Source organism: Mirounga angustirostris, unplaced genomic scaffold, assembly GCF_029215605.1.
Source record: "Mirounga angustirostris isolate CCGP_5_RB_7025 unplaced genomic scaffold, mMirAng1.0.hap1 SCAF_4, whole genome shotgun sequence".
NCBI classification, from domain to species: Eukaryota; Metazoa; Chordata; class Mammalia; order Carnivora; family Phocidae; genus Mirounga; species Mirounga angustirostris.
Window position 1 is genome coordinate 114,130,379 of NW_026991712.1, and position 19,798 is coordinate 114,150,176.

Sequence of the window (19,798 nt, forward strand, 5' to 3'; positions counted from 1 at the left end):
AGAGTGAGCAGACTTTGCCAATTAGTGACTCTTAATCCAGATCTAGATTTTCTTGTCACTTGTATTTGAAGAATACTTTTATTTATTTATTTATTTATTTTAAAAGATTTTATTTATTTATTTGAGAGAGAGAGTGAGAGAGAAAGAGCACAAGAGGGGGGAGCGGGAGAGGGAGAAGCAGACTCCCCGCCGAGCAGGGAGCCCGATGCGGGACTTGATCCTGGGACTCCAGGATCATGACCTGAGCCAAAGGCAGTTGCTTAACCAACTGAGCCACCCAGGCGCCCTGAAGAATACTTTTAAAATCTCAAAGGTACCTATTGAATAAAGTAGGAGTCTGTAATCAATACAGCTAATAAGTAGATAAATAAATTAGTAAAAAGGGATAAGGAACAGCTCTTCTTTACATTCAAATGCCAATCAATAATATAGAGGGGATGGTGGAGTTAGAAATTCCTGATTTTGTAATCATTTATTGTAAAAGTTTATTAGGCAGGAATCATCAATAGAAGCTAAATGTAGGGGCACCTGGGTGGCTCAGTTCATTAAGCAACTCTTGATTTCGGCTCAAGTCATGATCTCAGGGTCATGAGATCAAGCCCCACATCAGGCTCTGTGCTCAGTGGGGAATCTGCTTGGGAGTCACTCTCTCCCTCCCCCTGCTCGTGTGCTCTCTTCCTCTCTCTCTAAAAGAAATAAATAAATCTTAAAAAAAAAAAAAAAAGGAAGAAGCAGCTAAATATAGCAAAGGTGAAGGGAGTTGAGGAATAGTATATTTACATAGTCTCAAATTAGTTATTAATAACAAAAGAAAAAACAGTAACTATATGCAGTAGGGGTACCCAACAGTACCTCAACCAAGTGATCAAAGTTAGTTTCACCAATATGGTGCAGGTGAACATTGTATGCCTTTAAATGAAACAGTGTCATTTATGTTGTATTCTAGCCAAACAAGCACATAACCTGAATCTAGTCATGAGGAAACACTGGACAAAACCAAATTGAGTAACATTCTTTCAAACCCAGATGGAACTTATTCTGTAAGCTCTTACCCTAGACTGCCTCTTTCATACTCATAGTCATTGTCTGTCTCCTGTAATTAAAGGTATTTGTGATAGTAACTGAAATGGCTATGATCATTCATTCAACCCTTAGAGTGCTGAGCTATATTGTCCAATACTGTAGGCACTAGTTGTGGATGAGCTGTTTAAATTGAAATTAACTAAAATTACAAATATATTGGGGCACCTGGGTGGCTCAGTTGGTTAAGCGTCCAACTCTTAGTTTCAGCTCAGGTCATGATCTCAGGGTCCTGGGGTCAAGGCCCACATCCGGCTCTGCACTCAGCATGGAGTCTGCTTAAGATTCTTTTCTCCCTCTGCCTCTCTTCCTCCATGCTTGCTCTCTCTTTCTCTCTCAAATAAATAAATAAATAAAATCTTTAAAAAAATAAAATAGGGCACCTGGGTGGCTCAGTCATTAAGCGTCTGCCTTCGGCTCAGGTCATGATCCCCAGGGTCCTGGGATCAAGTCCCACCTCCCTCCTTGGCGGGGAGCCTGCTTCTCCCTCTCCCACTCCTGCTGCTTGTGTTCCTGCTCTCGCTATCTCTATCTCTGTCAAATAAATAAAATCTTTAAAAAATAATAATAATAGGGGCACCTGGGTGGCTCAGTCGTTAAGCGTCTGCCTTCGGCTCAGGTCATGATCCCAGAGTCCTGGGATCGAGCCCCGCATCGGGCTCCCTGCTCAGCAGGAAGCCTGCTTCTCCCTCTCCTACTCCCCCTGCTTGTGTTCCCTCTCTTGCTGTGTCTCTGTCTCTGTCAAATAAATAAAATCTTTAAAAAAATAATAATAATAATAAAATAAAATAAAATTACAAATATAGTTCCTTAGGCATACCAGCCCTATTGCAGGTACTCAATAGCTATATGAGGCTACCACACTGGGCAGTTTATGGGAGAGGTTATGAGCAAAGGCTTTGCCCACCCTCCTTTGAATGCAAGTAGTAATTTGAGGCAGATTATTTTATTTCTGTGAGCCTGATCTTCCTCACTTGTAATATGGGAAAATTAACAGTCCCTGCATCACGGGGTTGTTACCTTGATTAGATGAGATTACATGTAACATGTTTAGTGCAGTGCCTAACCCCATTACCTGCTGTTATTGTGACTGTTTGTTATTAATCATAGTAAAGAACACTTGGGAAGGACGTTGAATCTATATTTCTAATTATAAATGTCTGGCCTGTCCTGTTCAAGATTGAAACGAGTTCCTATTTTTCTGGGCTACAGGTCTAGATTAAAGTGGGGGCCGCATATAGCATAGTTGTACTGGTCACTTTTGGGATTCTTCATGAACCTACCACTCCATGGGTTTAAATGGAAAGTATCTTAGCCCTAATTATTATTTATTTGCTTTAGTTTTATTTAAGATCTATAAGAACTGTTTTTGGGCCATCAGTTTAAAATGTACTAACAATGAAAAAAGGAGATGGCTTTAATTAACAATTTAACATCATCCCTACTTGGAGTTAATCCTACAGAAGGAGATTGCAGGTCAAGTGATGAACCTAAAATTACCAATAAAGGGGAGACAGCATTGGGAGAAGGCAAGGATTTAAATTCGGGGACACTTGAGCTCTGCTTTTGTGTCCAGCAGGCTTTCTTTAGGGAGAATGCTGTCCTCCCATCTGTACATTCCTTCAAGGTAGAACATCTTTTGTTCCTTCGGGTTCTCAGGTCAGCGGATGGGTGATGCAAACTCTCTCACAAGCTGGGTAGCTCTCCCTAAGAGAGAGTGTGAAGGAGGGAAGGCAAGCTCTTCCCTTGCTCTGTGTACCTGGAAAGGAATTTCAGGGTCTGCGCATCCACTGGACAGCTGTTGCAGCAGAGGGATCTGCTGCTGGATAGAAAACCTGTGGTGAATTCTGTTTATCCATTTATAGTTATTAAGCGTTAAAGTTTGGCGATCAGATAATTACATTATTTTACAAACACTTCAGAAAGGCCCATGGAATTTTCAGAAACTGGGGCTTGGCCATTTCCATCACTGACTTCTCCCAGGTTACCCAACGAGCTCAGAGTTGCAGAGGAGAGAGGCAGTCTTTTTGGGGGGTGGGGGATAGAAGAAGAGGGAGAGAGAGAATCTCCAGCAGGCTTCCCACTGAGCACAGAGCCCAAGGCAGGGCTCAGTCTCACAGCCCTGAGATCATGACCTGAGCCAAAATCAAGAGGTGCACGCTGAGCCACCCAGGCGCAATCTCTTGATTCTTAGTCTAAGATGAGTGTGTCTGCATCACTGCCTTAAAGCTGTCTTTACTTTCCAGGTAAAGTTACAATACTAAGCAGTTTTGGTTTGTTTTTTCCTCTTAAGTAGAGTGGTGAGAGAAGTTGAAGCAATGGTATTACTCCTCTGTGCAGGATGACCTTTTACCTTAACTTGACATGTCTGCATTACAGCTGCCCCAACTTAAAAAGGGAACCTTTCGTAGTTAGTTAGCAGGGGCTTGTGTTGCTGTGTCTTAGCCACCCATGAGAGGGACTAGAAACATTATACTTTAGCAGTGTCTGATAAAGGTATCTGGCTTTTTCCGTCAAATCATTCTAGGCCTTCTTAGGATTTCACAGTGCGGGCAAGAAGGAGCGTGTCAGGTAGGGGGAGAGTGTGGGATTGAGTTTCCTCTGTGAGTGCAGTTCCTTTATCTGGTTGTTCTGGTTACATAGGAAACAGAGTGGGATGAAGAGTGATTGTTTCATTGTCAAGTAGTGAGTCTTTAAGTATGAGTGTCTCTCTCACACACGTGCACACACACACATGTTACATGCATGTGTGCATGCATGATGGAGTTGTCACAGCTGTGTAGATTTTCTTTTGTAGGGTGTATGGGTGGCCCAGAGAATATTGAATTGGTTAGAGTTGTCCCTCAATGCAATTAGAAATAAGAATAACCCTACTCTCTCAGTCTGCAAAAACTTTATTTATGCAATTATTTCCACACTGAAAAAAAAGCATAGCTCAACTGGGCAATAAATATCTGAACTGTCAACCTGAGTTTGCTTAAAAAAAAAAAAAGATGGGGACAGTACTAGATTGTCTTTAGAAATATGCTACAATTTGAATAGACATTTCATCACAGAAAAAACACAAATGGCCAATAAGCACACGAAAACGTCCAATATCATTATTCATTAGGAAAATGCAGACTTAAAACCACAACGAGATGCCACTTTACACCTAGGATGGCTCTAATAAAAAAGGCAGATAATAACAAGTGCTGTTGAGGATGTAGGGAAATTGGAACCCTCATAAATGGCTGGCAGGAATGTAAAATGGTGCCTTAGAAGACAATTGGGCAAAACATATGTCTACAGAAAAACTTGCCCACAAGTGTTCATAGCAGCATTATTCTTAACAACCCAAAAGTGGAAACATCCCAAATATCCATTAACTGTTGGGTGGGTTAAAAAAATGTGTATCCATGCAATGGAATATTATTTGGCTATTAAAAGGAGTGGCGTGTTGATACATACCACAATATGGATGAACCTTGAAAACGTTATAAGTGAAAGAAGCCAGACACAAAAGGCCGCATGTTGTGTGATTCCATTTGTTTCCAGAACAGGCAAATCCATAGAGACAGAAAGTACATCAGTGATTATGAAGGCTGGTGGGACGGGAGAATGAGGAATGACTACTAATGGTATGCAGTTTCTCTTGGGGAATGGTAAAAATGTTCTGGAATTAAGTAGTGATGATTAGATTACAACTGTGAATATACTAAAAACCCTGAAATGTACAGATTAAAAGGATGGATATTATAATATGTGAATTATATCTCAATTAAGTTGTTAGGAAAAAAATTCTCTCCAGCACTCTTTTTAAAAATTAAGGTGTAGGGGCTCCTGGGTAGCTCAGTCAGTTAAACGTCTGCCTATGGCTCAGTTCATGATCCCGGGGTCCTGGGATTGAGCCCCGTGTCTGGCTCCCTGCTCAGCGGGAAGCCTGCTTCTCCCTCTCCCTCTCCCGCTCCCCCTGCTTGTGCTCACTCTCTCTCTCTGTCTAATAAATAAATAAAATCTTAAAAAAATAATAAAAATTGAGGTATAAAACCAATGAACTGGATTTAAAAATACATCTTTTTACTTTATTCCATGTACCTGATTTTTGTTTCGTTTTGTTTTAATGTTGTTTTATTATGTTCCGAACCTGAGTGCACTTTCCTGTGAGGTCCACAGACTCAGAGCCCTGGGACAAGCAGAAACGGCTCAAGATGAGACCTAAAATGTCTAATCCAGAGGCCTTGGCCAGCCTTTTAATGTCAGCCTTTTAATGTCTCATCATGTCAGTGTTAGTTGTTTTTACATTCTTATAAGGAAGAAAGGCATCTAAGAGGAACAAAATAAAAAAATAAGCAGCAACTTCTTCCAGTCTCATTAGTCCTTGGGATTACTGTGCTGCAACTTCTATTTTCCAGCCATTAACATTAAAAAGAAAGAAATGTATGTGTACATGTGTATGTTTGAGTGGAGGTATGCAGTGGGAGAGGATATTGGTTTCTAAGATAAGGTTTCCAGAGTTGACAGATTTACAGGATGCCCATTAAAGTTGAAATTCAAATAAACAACAGTTACTTCTTTTTTGTATGCCCATATGATATGTGGGGCATACTTACTCTAAAAAATTACTCACTGTTCATCTGAAAGTCAAATTTAACTAGCTGTTCCGTATTTTATCAGGCAGCTCTACTCAGAGGTAACTCAGATTTTTGTTTCCGCTGAATACCCTGGCCTGGGTACCGGGAGGCCTGAGTACTACGGGGCTGTGCCACTACCTAGTTCTGTATCATTGAACAAAATCACTTCACTCCTTGGGCCTCAGTTTCCTCATCTCTAAAGTGAGGAGGTGGTACTAGCCAGTCTCTAAAGAGACTCTCTGACTCTTTGATAATACGGCTCTAGATATTACATTCCAGTTTAATTGGAAACAGAAAATGGTAATCTGAACATTGCCTCTTCAGCAAATCCAAGTAAATATCAGGGCAGGGCCGTTGAAAAAAAAAATGCAAGAAACCAATCGCTGTGCTATTGGCTTTGGAATAAAAACAAATCAAAATTTAATCCTAATGAAAATTGTAAATTAATACCAGGAATATGCTTAATATTTAAAATCTAGTTTTGTGTTTCTGAGGTGTGGGGGAGGGGTTGGTGAAGAGCCTGGGGTTGCCAAAATCTGGTTTATTCCTTGTACTTCAACTTGGGGGAAAAAAAGGTCTAACTATTTTGGGTCTCTGCCACCAAACCACAGGCAGCTCTCTGGTCTGCCCTGCAGTTTGGATGACTGACAAGGCTCAGTGAAAAACAAGTGTTATTTGTTTTCCTGTGCCCAGTATTTAACTGGAAATCAGAAGGCGAAATTTCCAATCAGTTGTTAAATAGCCCCAGATGTGCACTCAGCTCCGCTCGAGGAAGGGACGTGCACAGCCTATAACACGGCCCATGTCCACGCATTCCTTTTCATGACTCCAAGTGATGTGTAAGTGAGAGTTGTAGTATCCAGAAATGCCCTTTGAATAACTCAGGCATTCACATTTGGTTGTGGAGGAGGGAACTTAAAAACAAAGCAGAAAAAATGCCCGTATCCTCCACTACGTTGCATTTAAAAATCTGGAAATGATTTTTTGTTTTTCTTTTCGAAATTCCTCCTTTCCCTTGTTTGGCAGCTCTCCCCACGTTTAGAAAAACATGAGATGAGGATACCTGAGACGACAGTTTATGCATCTCCTTGTTCGTTCATGCCACACCTGGGTTTTTAGTGCCTGCAGGCTGTTGCGAACAGAGGCTAGGTATGGAGGATTCCAGAGAGAAATGGAATGGACTGCCTGGCCTCGAGGAGCTGCCCGCCGGAGATGGTGAAGAGATTGGGAATTGCAGTTCAGCGTAAGAAGTGCCGCTGTTGGATCCTGAAGAGGGGAGAAGATGAGAATCCTCCTCTTGCAAATGCAGTGAAGGCAGCTCCATCTGTGAGGCGGGCCAGGGAGCAGCCTGGGTCAGGGCTGCAGACACGAGCACAGCTTTTTGCTCGACCGCAAGTGTCACTCCTGTATGCTAGGAGCGTGCTGGCCAGGGGTCCACATACACCATTTTGGATTTTCCAGTGAGGCTTTCCCCAAATAAATTCTCTCGCAGAGGCAGATTAAATAACTAAACATTTCAAGATTGGTTCTTCTTCTTTTTCAAAAAATGTCTCTTGTGGAATGACTCACTGTGCCCTGTGGGATATTCCAAGTGGTTGGTGTACCATGCATTTTTGTTCCAGAGACTGCTTATCTGTTGGTTTTGTGGCTTGTCCATAAGAGCCCTAATTGTACGGGGCTTGATCCTCTCATGAACTAGGGTCAGTCAACTACCATATTTCCTAGGAACGAATTTCTGGCCCATTTGTGGTAAGAGAGCTCTTCCTAAATGTCACTGTGGCAATTCACGCGTTGGAAAGAGGCCAGTTTCAGCTGGTAATCCTTGTCCAGAAAGAGTTTCTTGGAAGACTTCCTAGGATTTATCTTAACTTGCCGGGTTAAGGCTTGTGAATGTTGCCCGTGAGTGGCCCCTTGGCCTCATGAGGTTTGCCTGGGTGTATTCTTCCTGATCAAGACATCCTGTCCTGGAGGGTTCACGCAAGCGTCGACTTTTCCTGGCTTGGCAGGACTTGCTGTGTCATGTCTGTGTGCAGGCCTGGGCCGCATCTCTGTGAAGGCTTTGCTTTCATTCAACAAATTGGGGTTAAATAAACTTGATTTCGCCGAGGGGGGAAGGCTGGTTTCTTTGCGTAAGAGTTCCCTTACTTGCTTTAAGGCTTTATGGTCCAAGGCTAATCTGGCAATCTGATGGAGCTGCCCCTCCCAAGCTTTGGGCAATTGTACCAAACGTGACATCGCTGGTGCCCTTGGTTAATGTCGTAGGCGGCCTCCAAGGGGCTGTTTGGTAGAAAAGTGAGTGTTTTGTTAAGGGAGGTTGCGGAATATTTTCTTGTGTTGTGGGACGGGGAGAGACCTGTCTCCTGGGAGACTGTGGTGAGGCTGGCTTAAAAGCTTGTGGCTGCGCCTTGGTCCTCTCAAAAGCTGTAGACAGTGAGGCTCTTGGTAAGCATTCCCCACAGGTGGCCTGCATTCCCCGTCTCTGACGGGGACTGCGTGACGGCCTGACTCCCTCCTGGGCACGGAGTCATTGGGTTTATTTGAGGCAGTCCAGTTCTGGCACTCCGGACCTCCATCATCCAACCCCCTGGCTTGGAAGCTGATTTCTGCAGAAGAAAGGGCCCCTTTGGCCTTTCTTGTTTCTTTGTCCGAGGTAGAAGTGTATCCCAAGAACAGTTTTTCCTCTCGGTTTTTGCCCTTGGTGCTAACTAACACCCTGTCCTCAGATGGCCTCTCAGTGCCCCTGGGCCAGGGAGTTCTCTTCACTGTGCTCCTGCCTTGTCCCATTTGGGTGGGTGAATGACACAGCTATGATCCTCGGACCCAGAGTGTACCTAGAAGTCAGGGGCTTATCCATCCGCCACCTCTGCCAGAAGCCCCCAAAAGCCCATTGGATCTCTAGCCCTTCCATGTTTATCACAGAGAGCCTGTTCTGGAGATTCTATCGTTTCTGGCTGACACAGGCTGCTGGGTGATGTTCAGAGCTACTGTTTAGAGCCAGCCCTGCTCCAACCCTTGAAAACAGGGTTCATATATCCTTTTCTGGCAGTTTGGACAAGAAGGCAATGGTCCAGTCACAGTGAGGAATGAATTGTGGCCTGTCAACCTTACCGTCTGTCAGACAACCCTTGTGGCCTGTTGTGAGTCTATGTATACACGTATGTGTACATTTGACAAACACTTAGAGCGCGAGCCATGTGCTAGGCACTCTTCCAAGCATTTTATATATATTACCTTCTTTAACCTTCATAACAAGCCTATGAAGTAGGTCCTATTATTTTCCTCATTTTAACATGAGGGAATCCATTTCCATAACAGAGGTGTGTTCACTTGGTAAGTGATCAGTAAGAACCTTTATGGTTTATTATCTCCCCGTGTTCTATTGCTTGGAGACTATGGTGGGACTCTGTCTACCCAGCTGTACTGATTTCTTGAGTTCAGTAGCTGACTACTTCATGGTAGTGGAGTAGAAACAGCTCTCCAGTGGGAAAGAAAGTCTGTGTTTCTGTTGTCAGCTCTGCTTTCTACTAGCTGTGTGGCTCGGACAGATCCTGTAGCTTCTCTGAGTGTTAATTTCCTTGTCTATAAAATGGAACTTAGATTATCCATCGTGATAAAGAGGGATTCTGTAAAGGGAATTCTAAGAACCTATTTGGAGCCAAGCACTTATAAATTTCCATTTGTGCCCTTGAACCTGGATTGGCAGACTGGACGTAACTTAAAAGAAAAATAAAAGAATCTTCCCTGGTGAGGGATTTCCCAGAAGCACATTTGGAGGGCAAAAACAGATTGAGGATCGTGGCAAGTAATAGTAATGATGCCATCGTTTTGGTTTTTTCGTGGAAAATACCCTTCCTTTTCTTTTCTTTTCTTTTCTCTTCTTTTCTTTCTTTCTTTTTTTTTTTTAGAGAAAGAGTGCGCAAGCACGCCCATGCACGCATGAGTGTAGGGGTAGGGGTGAATCTTAAGCAGAGGGAGGGAGAGAATTTTAAGCAGGCTCAATATTGAGCCTGACATGGGGCTTGATCTCATGACCTGAATTGGTGACCTGAGCCGAAATCAAGATTTGGATGCTCAACTGACTAAGCCACCCAGGCTCCCCTGAAGAATACCCTTTAGATGGCAAGTGCACTTTCAATTTTGGGTCATGCTCATCCTAAAATCCTGCTAACATTGGCGGGTGAGAAAGGGTAAATTTAGGAGTCTGGAGAGCTCATTTTCTAAGACCATCAAGGGTCCCTGTGTGGCCTGGGACTCTAGTTTGGAAAACTGTACATTATAAAAGCAGCTCATGCTTCATTAATTTGGTAACCTGTGTGGACTGAGTCTGTCTTTCAGGTGGAGTGACATATTTTGCTTCTCTTTGTGTATTCACATGTACTATCATTTTTGTAACATCGCCATGGGAGATTAGAGTATTGCTTCTGTAGTGGCTCACGTTCAAGTTTGTGCATGTTTATATTCAGAGGGCAGCATCTCAGAGCTTTCCTCTTGGACCTGTGTAAACATGTTGGGTGTTAAGAACAGAGGGCAGTTTCAGTCCTTCAGTTCTTTATAGTTGAGCAAAAATAAAAATTAAAAGCAGAGGGTGACCATTATGAATGTTTTGAGAAAAAGTGTCAAATATGTTTTAAGTCGTTTTAGTAGAAGAAAGTAATCTGGTTGTAGATACAAAATAAAAAATACCCAAAAATTTTTAAATGGTTGCATGGACTTGTGTTTCTTGAATGTGTGATTGGCAGATACCATAATCACATGGCTCATGAATATGTAGCATTACAAATTATGACTGTAGGTTCATGGGCATGGAAGTTATTATTTCTTTAAAACAAACTTAAAAAAAAAACATTGAGTCATGATATATGGTTAATAGAAAACATGTTTCAGATCACATTTCACATCACGTGACTTTGGAGGAAATAGGCAAGCACAGCCCTCCCAGGAATTGGGTAGGGAGAGCGTGTGATTTTCCTCTTTCAGAATGTAGGGCTTAGTCCTCATCTGGGAGGTAAATATTTCAGTACCGTTCCAGTACTTTATGTGAGTTTGTTTTTACTGGACTTTATGCACAAAATACACCAAAGTATAATCTCAGTGCCTTTCTGTGTGGGCACTGTTATGAGTCCTAGGACCCATCTGCATAGATCCTATTTACATAGAAACCTAAATTCTAGAGAAATGCCTGTTGTCTTTTTTCCCTCTAGAATGGAATTAGTAAATACTTGACACAGCAGGTATTTTGGAAATACCGATGTGTTTTTCTTTGCTTTATTTGTTTTTCTTGCTTTGCTCTCTTTTCCCAAGCAGGCAACTCCAAAAAGAGATTTGTCTGCACAGGAGTCAGGGCAAAGGAATAGGAGTGGGTAAGTTGGGGTTAGGGCAGGACAGAAGAGGGAGAGGAGATGATCCTGATTGTCTACATGCTGCCCTTTGACCAATGCCAAAGTCATGTAAATATGTGAAGCTGGGTGTTCGAGCAGAGCAGAGCCGCCCCAAGGAGCTATACAACCTGAATAGCAGGCATTCATCCAACCGATAACTCAAGCTCCAAATGGACCACAGCTGAGCTAGAGGGTGTGTGTTTGATTCCTGGAACAGATTTTCCTCTGAGATGTCAGCAGGCTTTTCTTTATCTTTGGGGGGCTGTGGCTCCTCTGATTTCACAAGGCCCATTTCTTTCTTTTTAGATGTGCAAGATGACTCCATCCATGACTTGACTTTACTCTCTCCCTGTTGGCTTTTTTTTTTTCCCCCTTTTTTTTCTACCAGTGCAGAGGAGAGGATTCTTGCTTGATCTGTATACAATCCTGTTCATGCTTGACAAAGATTATTTGGGATTTAAATAATATGTGTATCTACAGTCTAGAGCAGTGATCCTCGAGTATGCCTTGGAATTACGGGGGTGGTGGTAGGAAAGTCGTAATGCAGTTTCCTGGACCCTACATTCCTACCCATCCTGGAATCTGCAGGATGATTAAACTGGTCTAAGGATCACACTTTGTGAAGTATTGGCCTTGAGGAGGCTTCTTGACATTAGTTTATGTTCTGAGACCAGATCAAGAAGCAGATGGATAGGGCGCCTGGGTGGCTCAGTTGGTTAAGCGACTGCCTTTGGCTCAGGTCATGATCCTGGAGTCCCTGGCTCGAGTCCCGCATCGGGCTCCCTGCTCAGCGGGGAGTCTGCTTCTCCCTCTGACCCTCCCCCCTCTCATGTGCTCTCTCTCTCAGTCTCTCTCTCTCAAATAAATAAATAAAATCTTTAAAAAAAAAAAAAAGAAGCAGATGGATAGACTGATATTATCAGTGCTTCCTTATAGTCATATTGGAGGAGGTTCTGAAGCAGTGCTGTCCAATAGAAATAAAATGTGAACCACAGAGGCAATTTAAAATCTTCTATTAGTGCATTTAAAAAAGTAATAGAAATGGGGCATCTGGATGGCTCAGTCAGTTAAACATCTGCCTTTGCCCAGGTCATGATCTCAGGGTCCTGGGCTGGAGTTCTGCTTCGGGGTCCCTGCTTAGTGGGGAGCCTGCTTCTCCCTCTGCCCCTCCCCCCTCTGGTGCTCACACGCTCTCTCTCTCAAATAAATAAATAAAATCTTTTAAAAAGGTAAAAGAAATAAGTGAAATTAATTGTAATGGCATATGTAATTTAACCCAGTATAGTCAAATAATATCATTTAACATGTAATCAATAAAAAAATTGTTGCGATTTCTTTACCTTTTTCTTGTGCTGTATGACACCATACAAAGTCTGGTGTGTAGTTCACATTTACAACACAGCTCAGTTTCCCTAGCCGTATTTCAAGTGTGCAGTGGTGGCGTGTGGCCTGTGGCTACTGTCCTGGACAGCTGTGGAGCACGCACAGGCTGCCCCAAGCCATTGGCAGACACGTGATGGATCACGGCACTCCTCGTTTCTCCACGACTTCTCTATGTGAATGACCTCTGAATCCTTCTCAGGGACAGAACTTTAGGCAGGTACTACCAATGGATCAGACCTCAAGATTCATTGGTTCATTAAACAAGTACTTCTTGAGTATCTTTTCCATACACAACACTATTATAGGTGCTTGGGATATCCCCACGAACAAAGCAGACGAGGATCCCAGCCTCTGAAGGGGCTTACAAGCTGGTGGGAGGAGATGGGCAATAAGCATAATAAATAAGTAAATTATATGATAGTTGGGAAGGTGACTAACAATCTAATAGCAATAAGAACATGGAAAGCAGGTTTGGGCGGGGGGGATCAGGATTGCTAGAGGGGGGCTTCTGGGGGGTTGGATTGTAATTTTAAATAGGTCCCATGAGAAGGTAACATGTGAGGGGCCTTGAAGAGGGTGAGGTGAAACTTCAGATGAGACTACTTTATCAGGATCATTCCGTCTGGGAGCATTCTTTGTGAGGTGAGGGCAGTGAGGCAGGAGGAAGGGGACAGGACGAGGTGAGTCCTTATGGGATGGCACCATCCTCCGCGAAGTTTCTGTCTCCCCCCTCACTGAAGACCAAACCAACTTGGGGGAGGCCCAGAGGAATACTGTGAGGCAACCACCAGGCCTCTGAGTCAGCCGATGTGCTGAGTTAAGTGCTAAAACAGAGAACCCCTGTTCCAGGAAATTGGTGACTGCACCCATCGGCCAGGATTTGTTCACTTCACTTGGGCTTGGGAGATAAATCGTGAGGCTTCTGTGGATCTGCTTAGGACTTTAAGAGTTAAAGCTTAAATGCAGGTGTGGAAACAAAAGGGCTGGTTGCCTCTTTTGCCTTTTTCTTGCTCTTTTTGGACAAGGTTGTTGAATCTGATCCAGAAAAAATAATAAACTTGGCTCTCGTTTCCTAGCCGTAAGTTCTTGTAATAAAACTCCCAGCACTGGCAGACAGAGTAATGTTCTGCTCTTTAAAAAAAAATCTGGTAGCATAAACCAGAATCGAAAATACAAATGTGTGTGGTTTAAGTAGGGAAGAGCATTCAGGAGAGGAGGTGGCTCCGTGTGCATCTCGGCAGCTCAGGGGTTGTTGGGCAGTAAAATGCTTCACGTTTGCCCCTTCAACAGACACTTACTTGCTAAGGATCAGGATTCTTGTAGCTCAGCACTCTGTTCATTCCCACAGGAAGATGTTTGTCATGTCAGGGAATGTCAGAGGATTGGGTTTTAATGAGCAAGCAGGAGGAAAGTTCACTGAATTTGGGGGGAGGGGGGGAAGACATGGAACTACTGACTGATTTAATAATTGGTTTTTAGTTGGAGTTATTGGGTGAAAAAGCAAATCGTGGGGTTTAAAGATTGGCTAAAAGATCATTTCCCGGGTAGTGAGGGAAGTAAGGAGTTCGGGTTACAGGAACGAAGAAATTATGGCATATCCTTTCCTGTAAGTAACAGAACTGAGTTCCATTCAACAAGCAATTACCGAGTCCCTGCTTTGTGCCAAGCTCTGTGCCAGGCTCCGGGGATTTAGAATGAACAAGGTGCTTTCTTGGCCCTCCTGGTGGTGTTCTTGTGTCAGGTTTGCTGATAGTCACAGTTCATGTGAGAGAGGGGCTAGACTAGAGGTGTGACAAGACACCTGTGCCCCACTCCACCCTGAGGAGAGGAGGGGAGTCAGGGAGGCTTGGGAAGAGCGGTCCAGGTGGGGAGCAGGATGTAAAAATACTTCAGAGCCTGAAGCAGCAGAATGTGTCTGCCGCTGAGTGATTCCATATGGTGAGTAGATGGGGGAGGGGTGGGGAGTGGGGCAGGGAGAGGCCCTCTCTGGTCATATGCCATCTAAGATGCTTAGATACTACCCTGCATCATCATGTGTTGACTTTTTAGAAAGATCCCTCAGGTGCCAGGGTGGAGGAAGGAGATAGGATTGGCGGCTTGGAAGATAAGAGGTGATTGTAATCCTTGAGATACAGGTTGCTTGAGATATTCGAACCAAAAGTGGGGTGGTAGCATGGCAAGAACGTACAAATAAGGTGGAGAATGGGGGATGGAATAAATAGCCTTGGAAAGTTTCTGCCGTTTTATCTGAATATAAAATCCTTGCTCTTCACATTTTCTTAAACAATTCCATATTCACTCATGTAGTTATTTTCTTTGCAATTGTGATTGTAACCCCTCCTTGTATGAGAAAAAATATTTTTTGGTTGTTGTTATTCTCTTTATATCTAGGTTCTTCCACAGACTTTAACCCAAGCCAGACTCTAATGAGGATACCATACCATGAAGATGAGGCAGGGACTAGGGAATGACCAGTGGAGGGATGACAGTGATAGAGCATGTCTTTATTTCAGCAGGATTCCAGGCAAGTTCTAGCACGATGCCCTTAGAGATGAGGTGAGGACAGTTCTGTGGGGTTAACTTTGTAGTTGCTAAACAACCTGGGACCCCAGCAAGTGCTGTTCAGCATGCTGGGGGCAGCATGAGAGTGTACCTGAAAGTCCACAGACCTTAGCCTGGTCTTACTCCACTGCTCAGGGATTCAGATGAATGTGTACAAGGCACCGTGTATGAAATACAGCGATGTTGACAGCTAACAGAATGAGGATTTTTATGTGTTCTCCACAGACTTCAAGTATGGGTCTAAGGAATAAAAAATATAAAGCTTTGTATTGGTATGAAAGAGTTACTAGTATAAGGGAAGGATGCAAAAAGCCTCGACCCGATAAAATCAAGACCTGGGGATTTAGGTCCCAGCATCTCCACCAGCACCTCCCTGGTGTGAGCTGCCACCCTTTCTCCCCGGGGTTATTGCAGAAGTCTACTCCTGGACTCGTCTCCCTTCAGTCTAGACTGGCCAGAGCAGCCAGAGTAATTCTGTTAAAATGTTTGTTAGCTGTTTTCATGAACTCTCAGTGGTGGCCCATCTCACCCAGACTAAACACCACAAGTCCTTAGCAGCAGGGTAAGGTTGGGTAAAGGTAAGGTCAGATTGGACCTCCTGGTCTCACTGACCTCTCTGACCTTCTCACCTACCTGTCCCCCACTCCACCCCCCACCGCTCCACCCACCCATCCCAGTGCTCCGGCCACACTGGCCTCCCTGCTCGCCCTCCCCCTCGCCCAACCTTTACACTTACTGCTGTCTCAACCACAGATGCTTTCCTTCTGACGTCCATCCGCAGGGCTTGCTGTCTCTCTCTTTCAGGGCTTTAACTGCTCAATGACTTTCTCAGTTGGACTTTCCCCATGACAGCACTTAAACCTTCTCTTCTTCTCTCTCCATAGCACTTCTTAGGCTATTACATATTTGACTTACTTACCATGCTCCTCTGACTTCCTTACTAGACTGTAAGCTCCACAAGGATGGGGAGTTTTGTCTGTCACCTTCTGTACTGTTATCCCAGCATCTCCAGCGGTGCCTGGCATAGTGGAAGCAGGTGCTCAATAAATATTTGTCACAAGTATGTCTAAGGTATAAATTAATGAATATGCGATACCAGTCAGCTGATAGAAAAGCTAATGTGATTTTGGGCCTCATTAAGGGTCCACGTATATACGTAAAGAGGTGTAAGGAATTGGCTCACATGATTATGGAGGCTAGCAAGTCCCCAGTTCTGCAGAGTCTGTCCCAGTTTGAATCCGAAGGCCAGCAGGCTACTGTAGAACCAGGAAGAGCTGATGTCCCAGTTTGAAGGAGATGAGTTTGTCAGGCAGGAGAATTTTCTCTTACTCAGAGGGAAGGTTCAGGCCTTCAACTGATTCGAGGCCCACCCATGTTAGGAAGGGCAGTCTGTTTTACTTAGTCTCCTGATTTAAATGTTAATCTCATCCACAGACACCCTCACGGAAGTACTCAGAATCATGTTTGACCAACTATCTGGGCACCCTGTAGCCCAATCAGGTTGACACAGAATTAACCATTCCAGTGCATTTGCCAGACCGCACCCCAAACCCCAAGTCTTGTCCCGGGCACCACATTTCCGAGACTGTGCTGGTGAAGATCTGAAAACCACAGTATCTGGGGAGGAGTTGAGGGGACTGGAAATAGTGCCCCGAAGAACCGAAGTCATGATCGGGGTCAAATGACATCTTCAAACATTTGAAGGCTTGTCTCATGGAGAAAAAAAGAAGGAATGCTTGGTCTGGAAGGCATAGCTCAGGCACTTGGGTGGAAGGCAAAGCTTACAGAGAGAACAGAAATCTGCCTTGGGAGCTAATGAGGTGTTCTTTGTGGCAGGGTTAGCTCAGAGGCCAGCTCTGACCAGGAGTCAGAAGTCTCCTGTTCTGGTCTTGCTCCAGTGCTGATTCTCTGACCTTGGGTAGGCCAGTAGCTTCTCTGAGGTTTCTTCCTCTCTACTGTGGAAATCATAGTAGCCTCGTTCACAGGTCGCCCCGAGGATCAGATGGAAATAACATTACCTCCTAAATCTCGGTGGGGGTTGGGGGAAGCCTTTGTCCACGTCCAGCTTTTTCAGAGCCAGGAGAACGGGTGGTCAGGAGGAGTGCTGACTAACCCCTTGCCACAGCAGAAAATTTCCACTGACCTGCAGTCAGGGACACTTCACTGCCTCTGGCAGCTTTGTTTTCTTCATATTGGAATGTGCCTGAGGAGTGGCAGCTCACTGCTTTTCCAGATTCCTCAGCCGTGAGTGTATGAACCTAGTTGCCGCTGGCCCAGGAGAACACAGACTTGAGCGGGGTTGATGGTACTTGGAGGGATCAGCCAGGAGTTGCCCCTTCTTGGAGAACCAGCCATGCCATAGGATTGCTTTTCTGTGACTTGAGGATACATTTCCAAGTTGCTCCCTATTTCTTCTCTCATTTACACGGCACAGCCCACCTTCCACTCTGAAGAAACATACTCTCTGTAAAACGCTTAAAACTCAAGTTTTATTTTATAGCTGTCACGTGAATGAGGACAAAAGGAGTGGAGCATCGAGGGATGCTTGCCTAAACATTCAGAACTGTGCTGGCAGAGGGACAATGGCCTTTGCACTGTTGTGGGTTTTTTTCGGTGACAGGCTTGATAGAAATGGCTTTTTAGCACAAGTGAAAAGAAGATTTTACTACAGTGCTTAAGTCATAAAAATCAGATAAACACTGAAGTTCAGTGTTGGTGAGTAACTAAGCCTCGGAGGATTTGGACACAGGTTGGCATGGTTATTGTTTGGGAGGTAAACGGTTCAGGAACTTTTTCTTAGGCAGGCATTGTCAAAATAAGGTTGAAGCTAAACCGTCCCCACTGGTTTTGCTTATATAGAACTGGCATCAGGACATTTGGCAAGTGTCATTACCACAACTCACAGCACTCCGTGGTGCCTGATACATAGTAGGTGTGCAGGACGTGGCAACTATTGTTCGAGGTCATGGCTTATGTCCAGTGTCGTAATGATTAGTTCTGGGCTTTCTGGGCCAATACAAACCAGGAAGCTTCCCTTGTTCTTTATTAAGTACTCGACAGCCCAACTTCTAGCATAGAGAGGGCTGTCAATTTGGGGATCCAATCTGGGAATCCAGTAGATATTTGAATGTTACTAATAAGTGGTCAGTTCAAAGTGTAGGCCAGGATTTCTCAGTCACAGTACTATTGACATTTTGGATAATTCTTTTTTTTTCCTAAAGATTTTATTTATTTATTTGAGAGAGAGAGAAAGAACATGACAGAGGGAAGGGTCAGAGGGAGAAGCAGACTCCCCGCTGAACAGGAAGCCTGATACGGGACTCGATCCTGGGACTCCAGGATCATGACCTGAGCCGAAGGCAGTCGCTTAACCAACTGAGCCACCCAGGCGCCCCAACATTTTGGATAATTCTTGATTGTGGGGGCTGCTCTGTGCATTGTAGGATGTTTAGTAGCATCCCTGGGCTCTATTCGCTAGATAGCTCCTCCCTCCCAATTGTGACAATAAAAAAATACTTCCAGACATTGCCAAAAGTCCCAAGGGTGACAAAATCATCCCAGTTGAGAACCACTGGTATAGAGGAAGCTGCAAGGTACCCACACTACCCCTGACCTATAATAATGCTTTTCAAACTATGGATCACTCAGTACCAACTAACGCAGGGCTTCTCGACCGTGGCTGACCTTGGGAATCCCTCAGGGAGCCTTAAAATATTCCGATGTCTGGGTCCCATCCCAAAGATTCTAACTGGTCTGGGATGTGGCCTGGACCTTAGGATATTTTAGAAGCTCTTAAGTGCTTCTACTTTTCAGCCAAGAGTGAGACCACAGCATTAGTAGGTCATGGAATCAATTTGGTGAAGAACTTCTTTGCTAGCATTTAAAACAATACAGTAGTGCCCCCTTACCTGCAATTTTGCTTTCCGTGGTTTTTTTTTTTTTTTTTTTTTATCGGTGGTCAGCTGCAGCCTGGAAACAGACGATCCACCTTCTGACAAATTGTCAGGAGGCCAGTGGTAGCCTAACACTGCATCACAATGCCTGTGTCATTAACCTCACTTCATCTCCTCACATAGGCATTTTTTTTAAGATTTATTTATTTATTTTAGGGAGAGAAAGAGCGAGCGCACAAGCAGGGGGGAGGGGCCGAGGGGGAGAGAGAGAGAGAGAGTCGCAAGCAGCATCCTGATGAGCGTGGAGCCCAACATGGGGCTCAATCTCATGACCCTGAGATCATGACCTGAGCCGAAATCAAGAGTCGGACACAACCAACTGAGCCGGCCAGGAGCCCCTCCTCACGCAAGCATTTTATCATCTGACATCATCACAGGGTGAATATAGTATAACAAGATAGTTTGAAGAAGACCACATTCACATAACTTTTGTTTATAACATATTGTTTTTTTTTTTATTTTATTTATTCACTTGAGACACAGAGATACAGAGAGGGAGAGAGAGAGCATGAGCAGGCAGAGAGGCAGAGGGAGGAGGAGAAGCAGGCTCCCCGCTGAGCCAGGAGCCCGATGTGGGGCTCGATCCCAGGACCCTGGGATCATGACCTGAGCCGAAGGCAGACGCCCAACCATCTGAGCCACCCAGGCGCCCCTATAACATATTGTTTTAATTGCTCTGTTTTATCACTAATAATCTCTTACTGTGCGTCATTTATAAATTAAGCTTTATTATAGTTATGTATGTATAGGAAAAAAATGGTATATGTAGGGTTCAGTACTATCTGTGGTTTCAGGCACTCATTGGGTGTCTTGGGAGGTATGCCCCACA

At 44.2% G+C, this 19,798-nt stretch overlaps 1 protein-coding gene across 16 annotated transcripts in view; it reads left to right on the plus strand.

The window, feature by feature from the left end:
* TGFBR3 (transforming growth factor beta receptor 3) overlaps nucleotides 1–19,798 on the plus strand; it is a 262,991-nt gene that overhangs the window by 127,781 nt on the left and 115,412 nt on the right. The window lies entirely within an intron of this gene.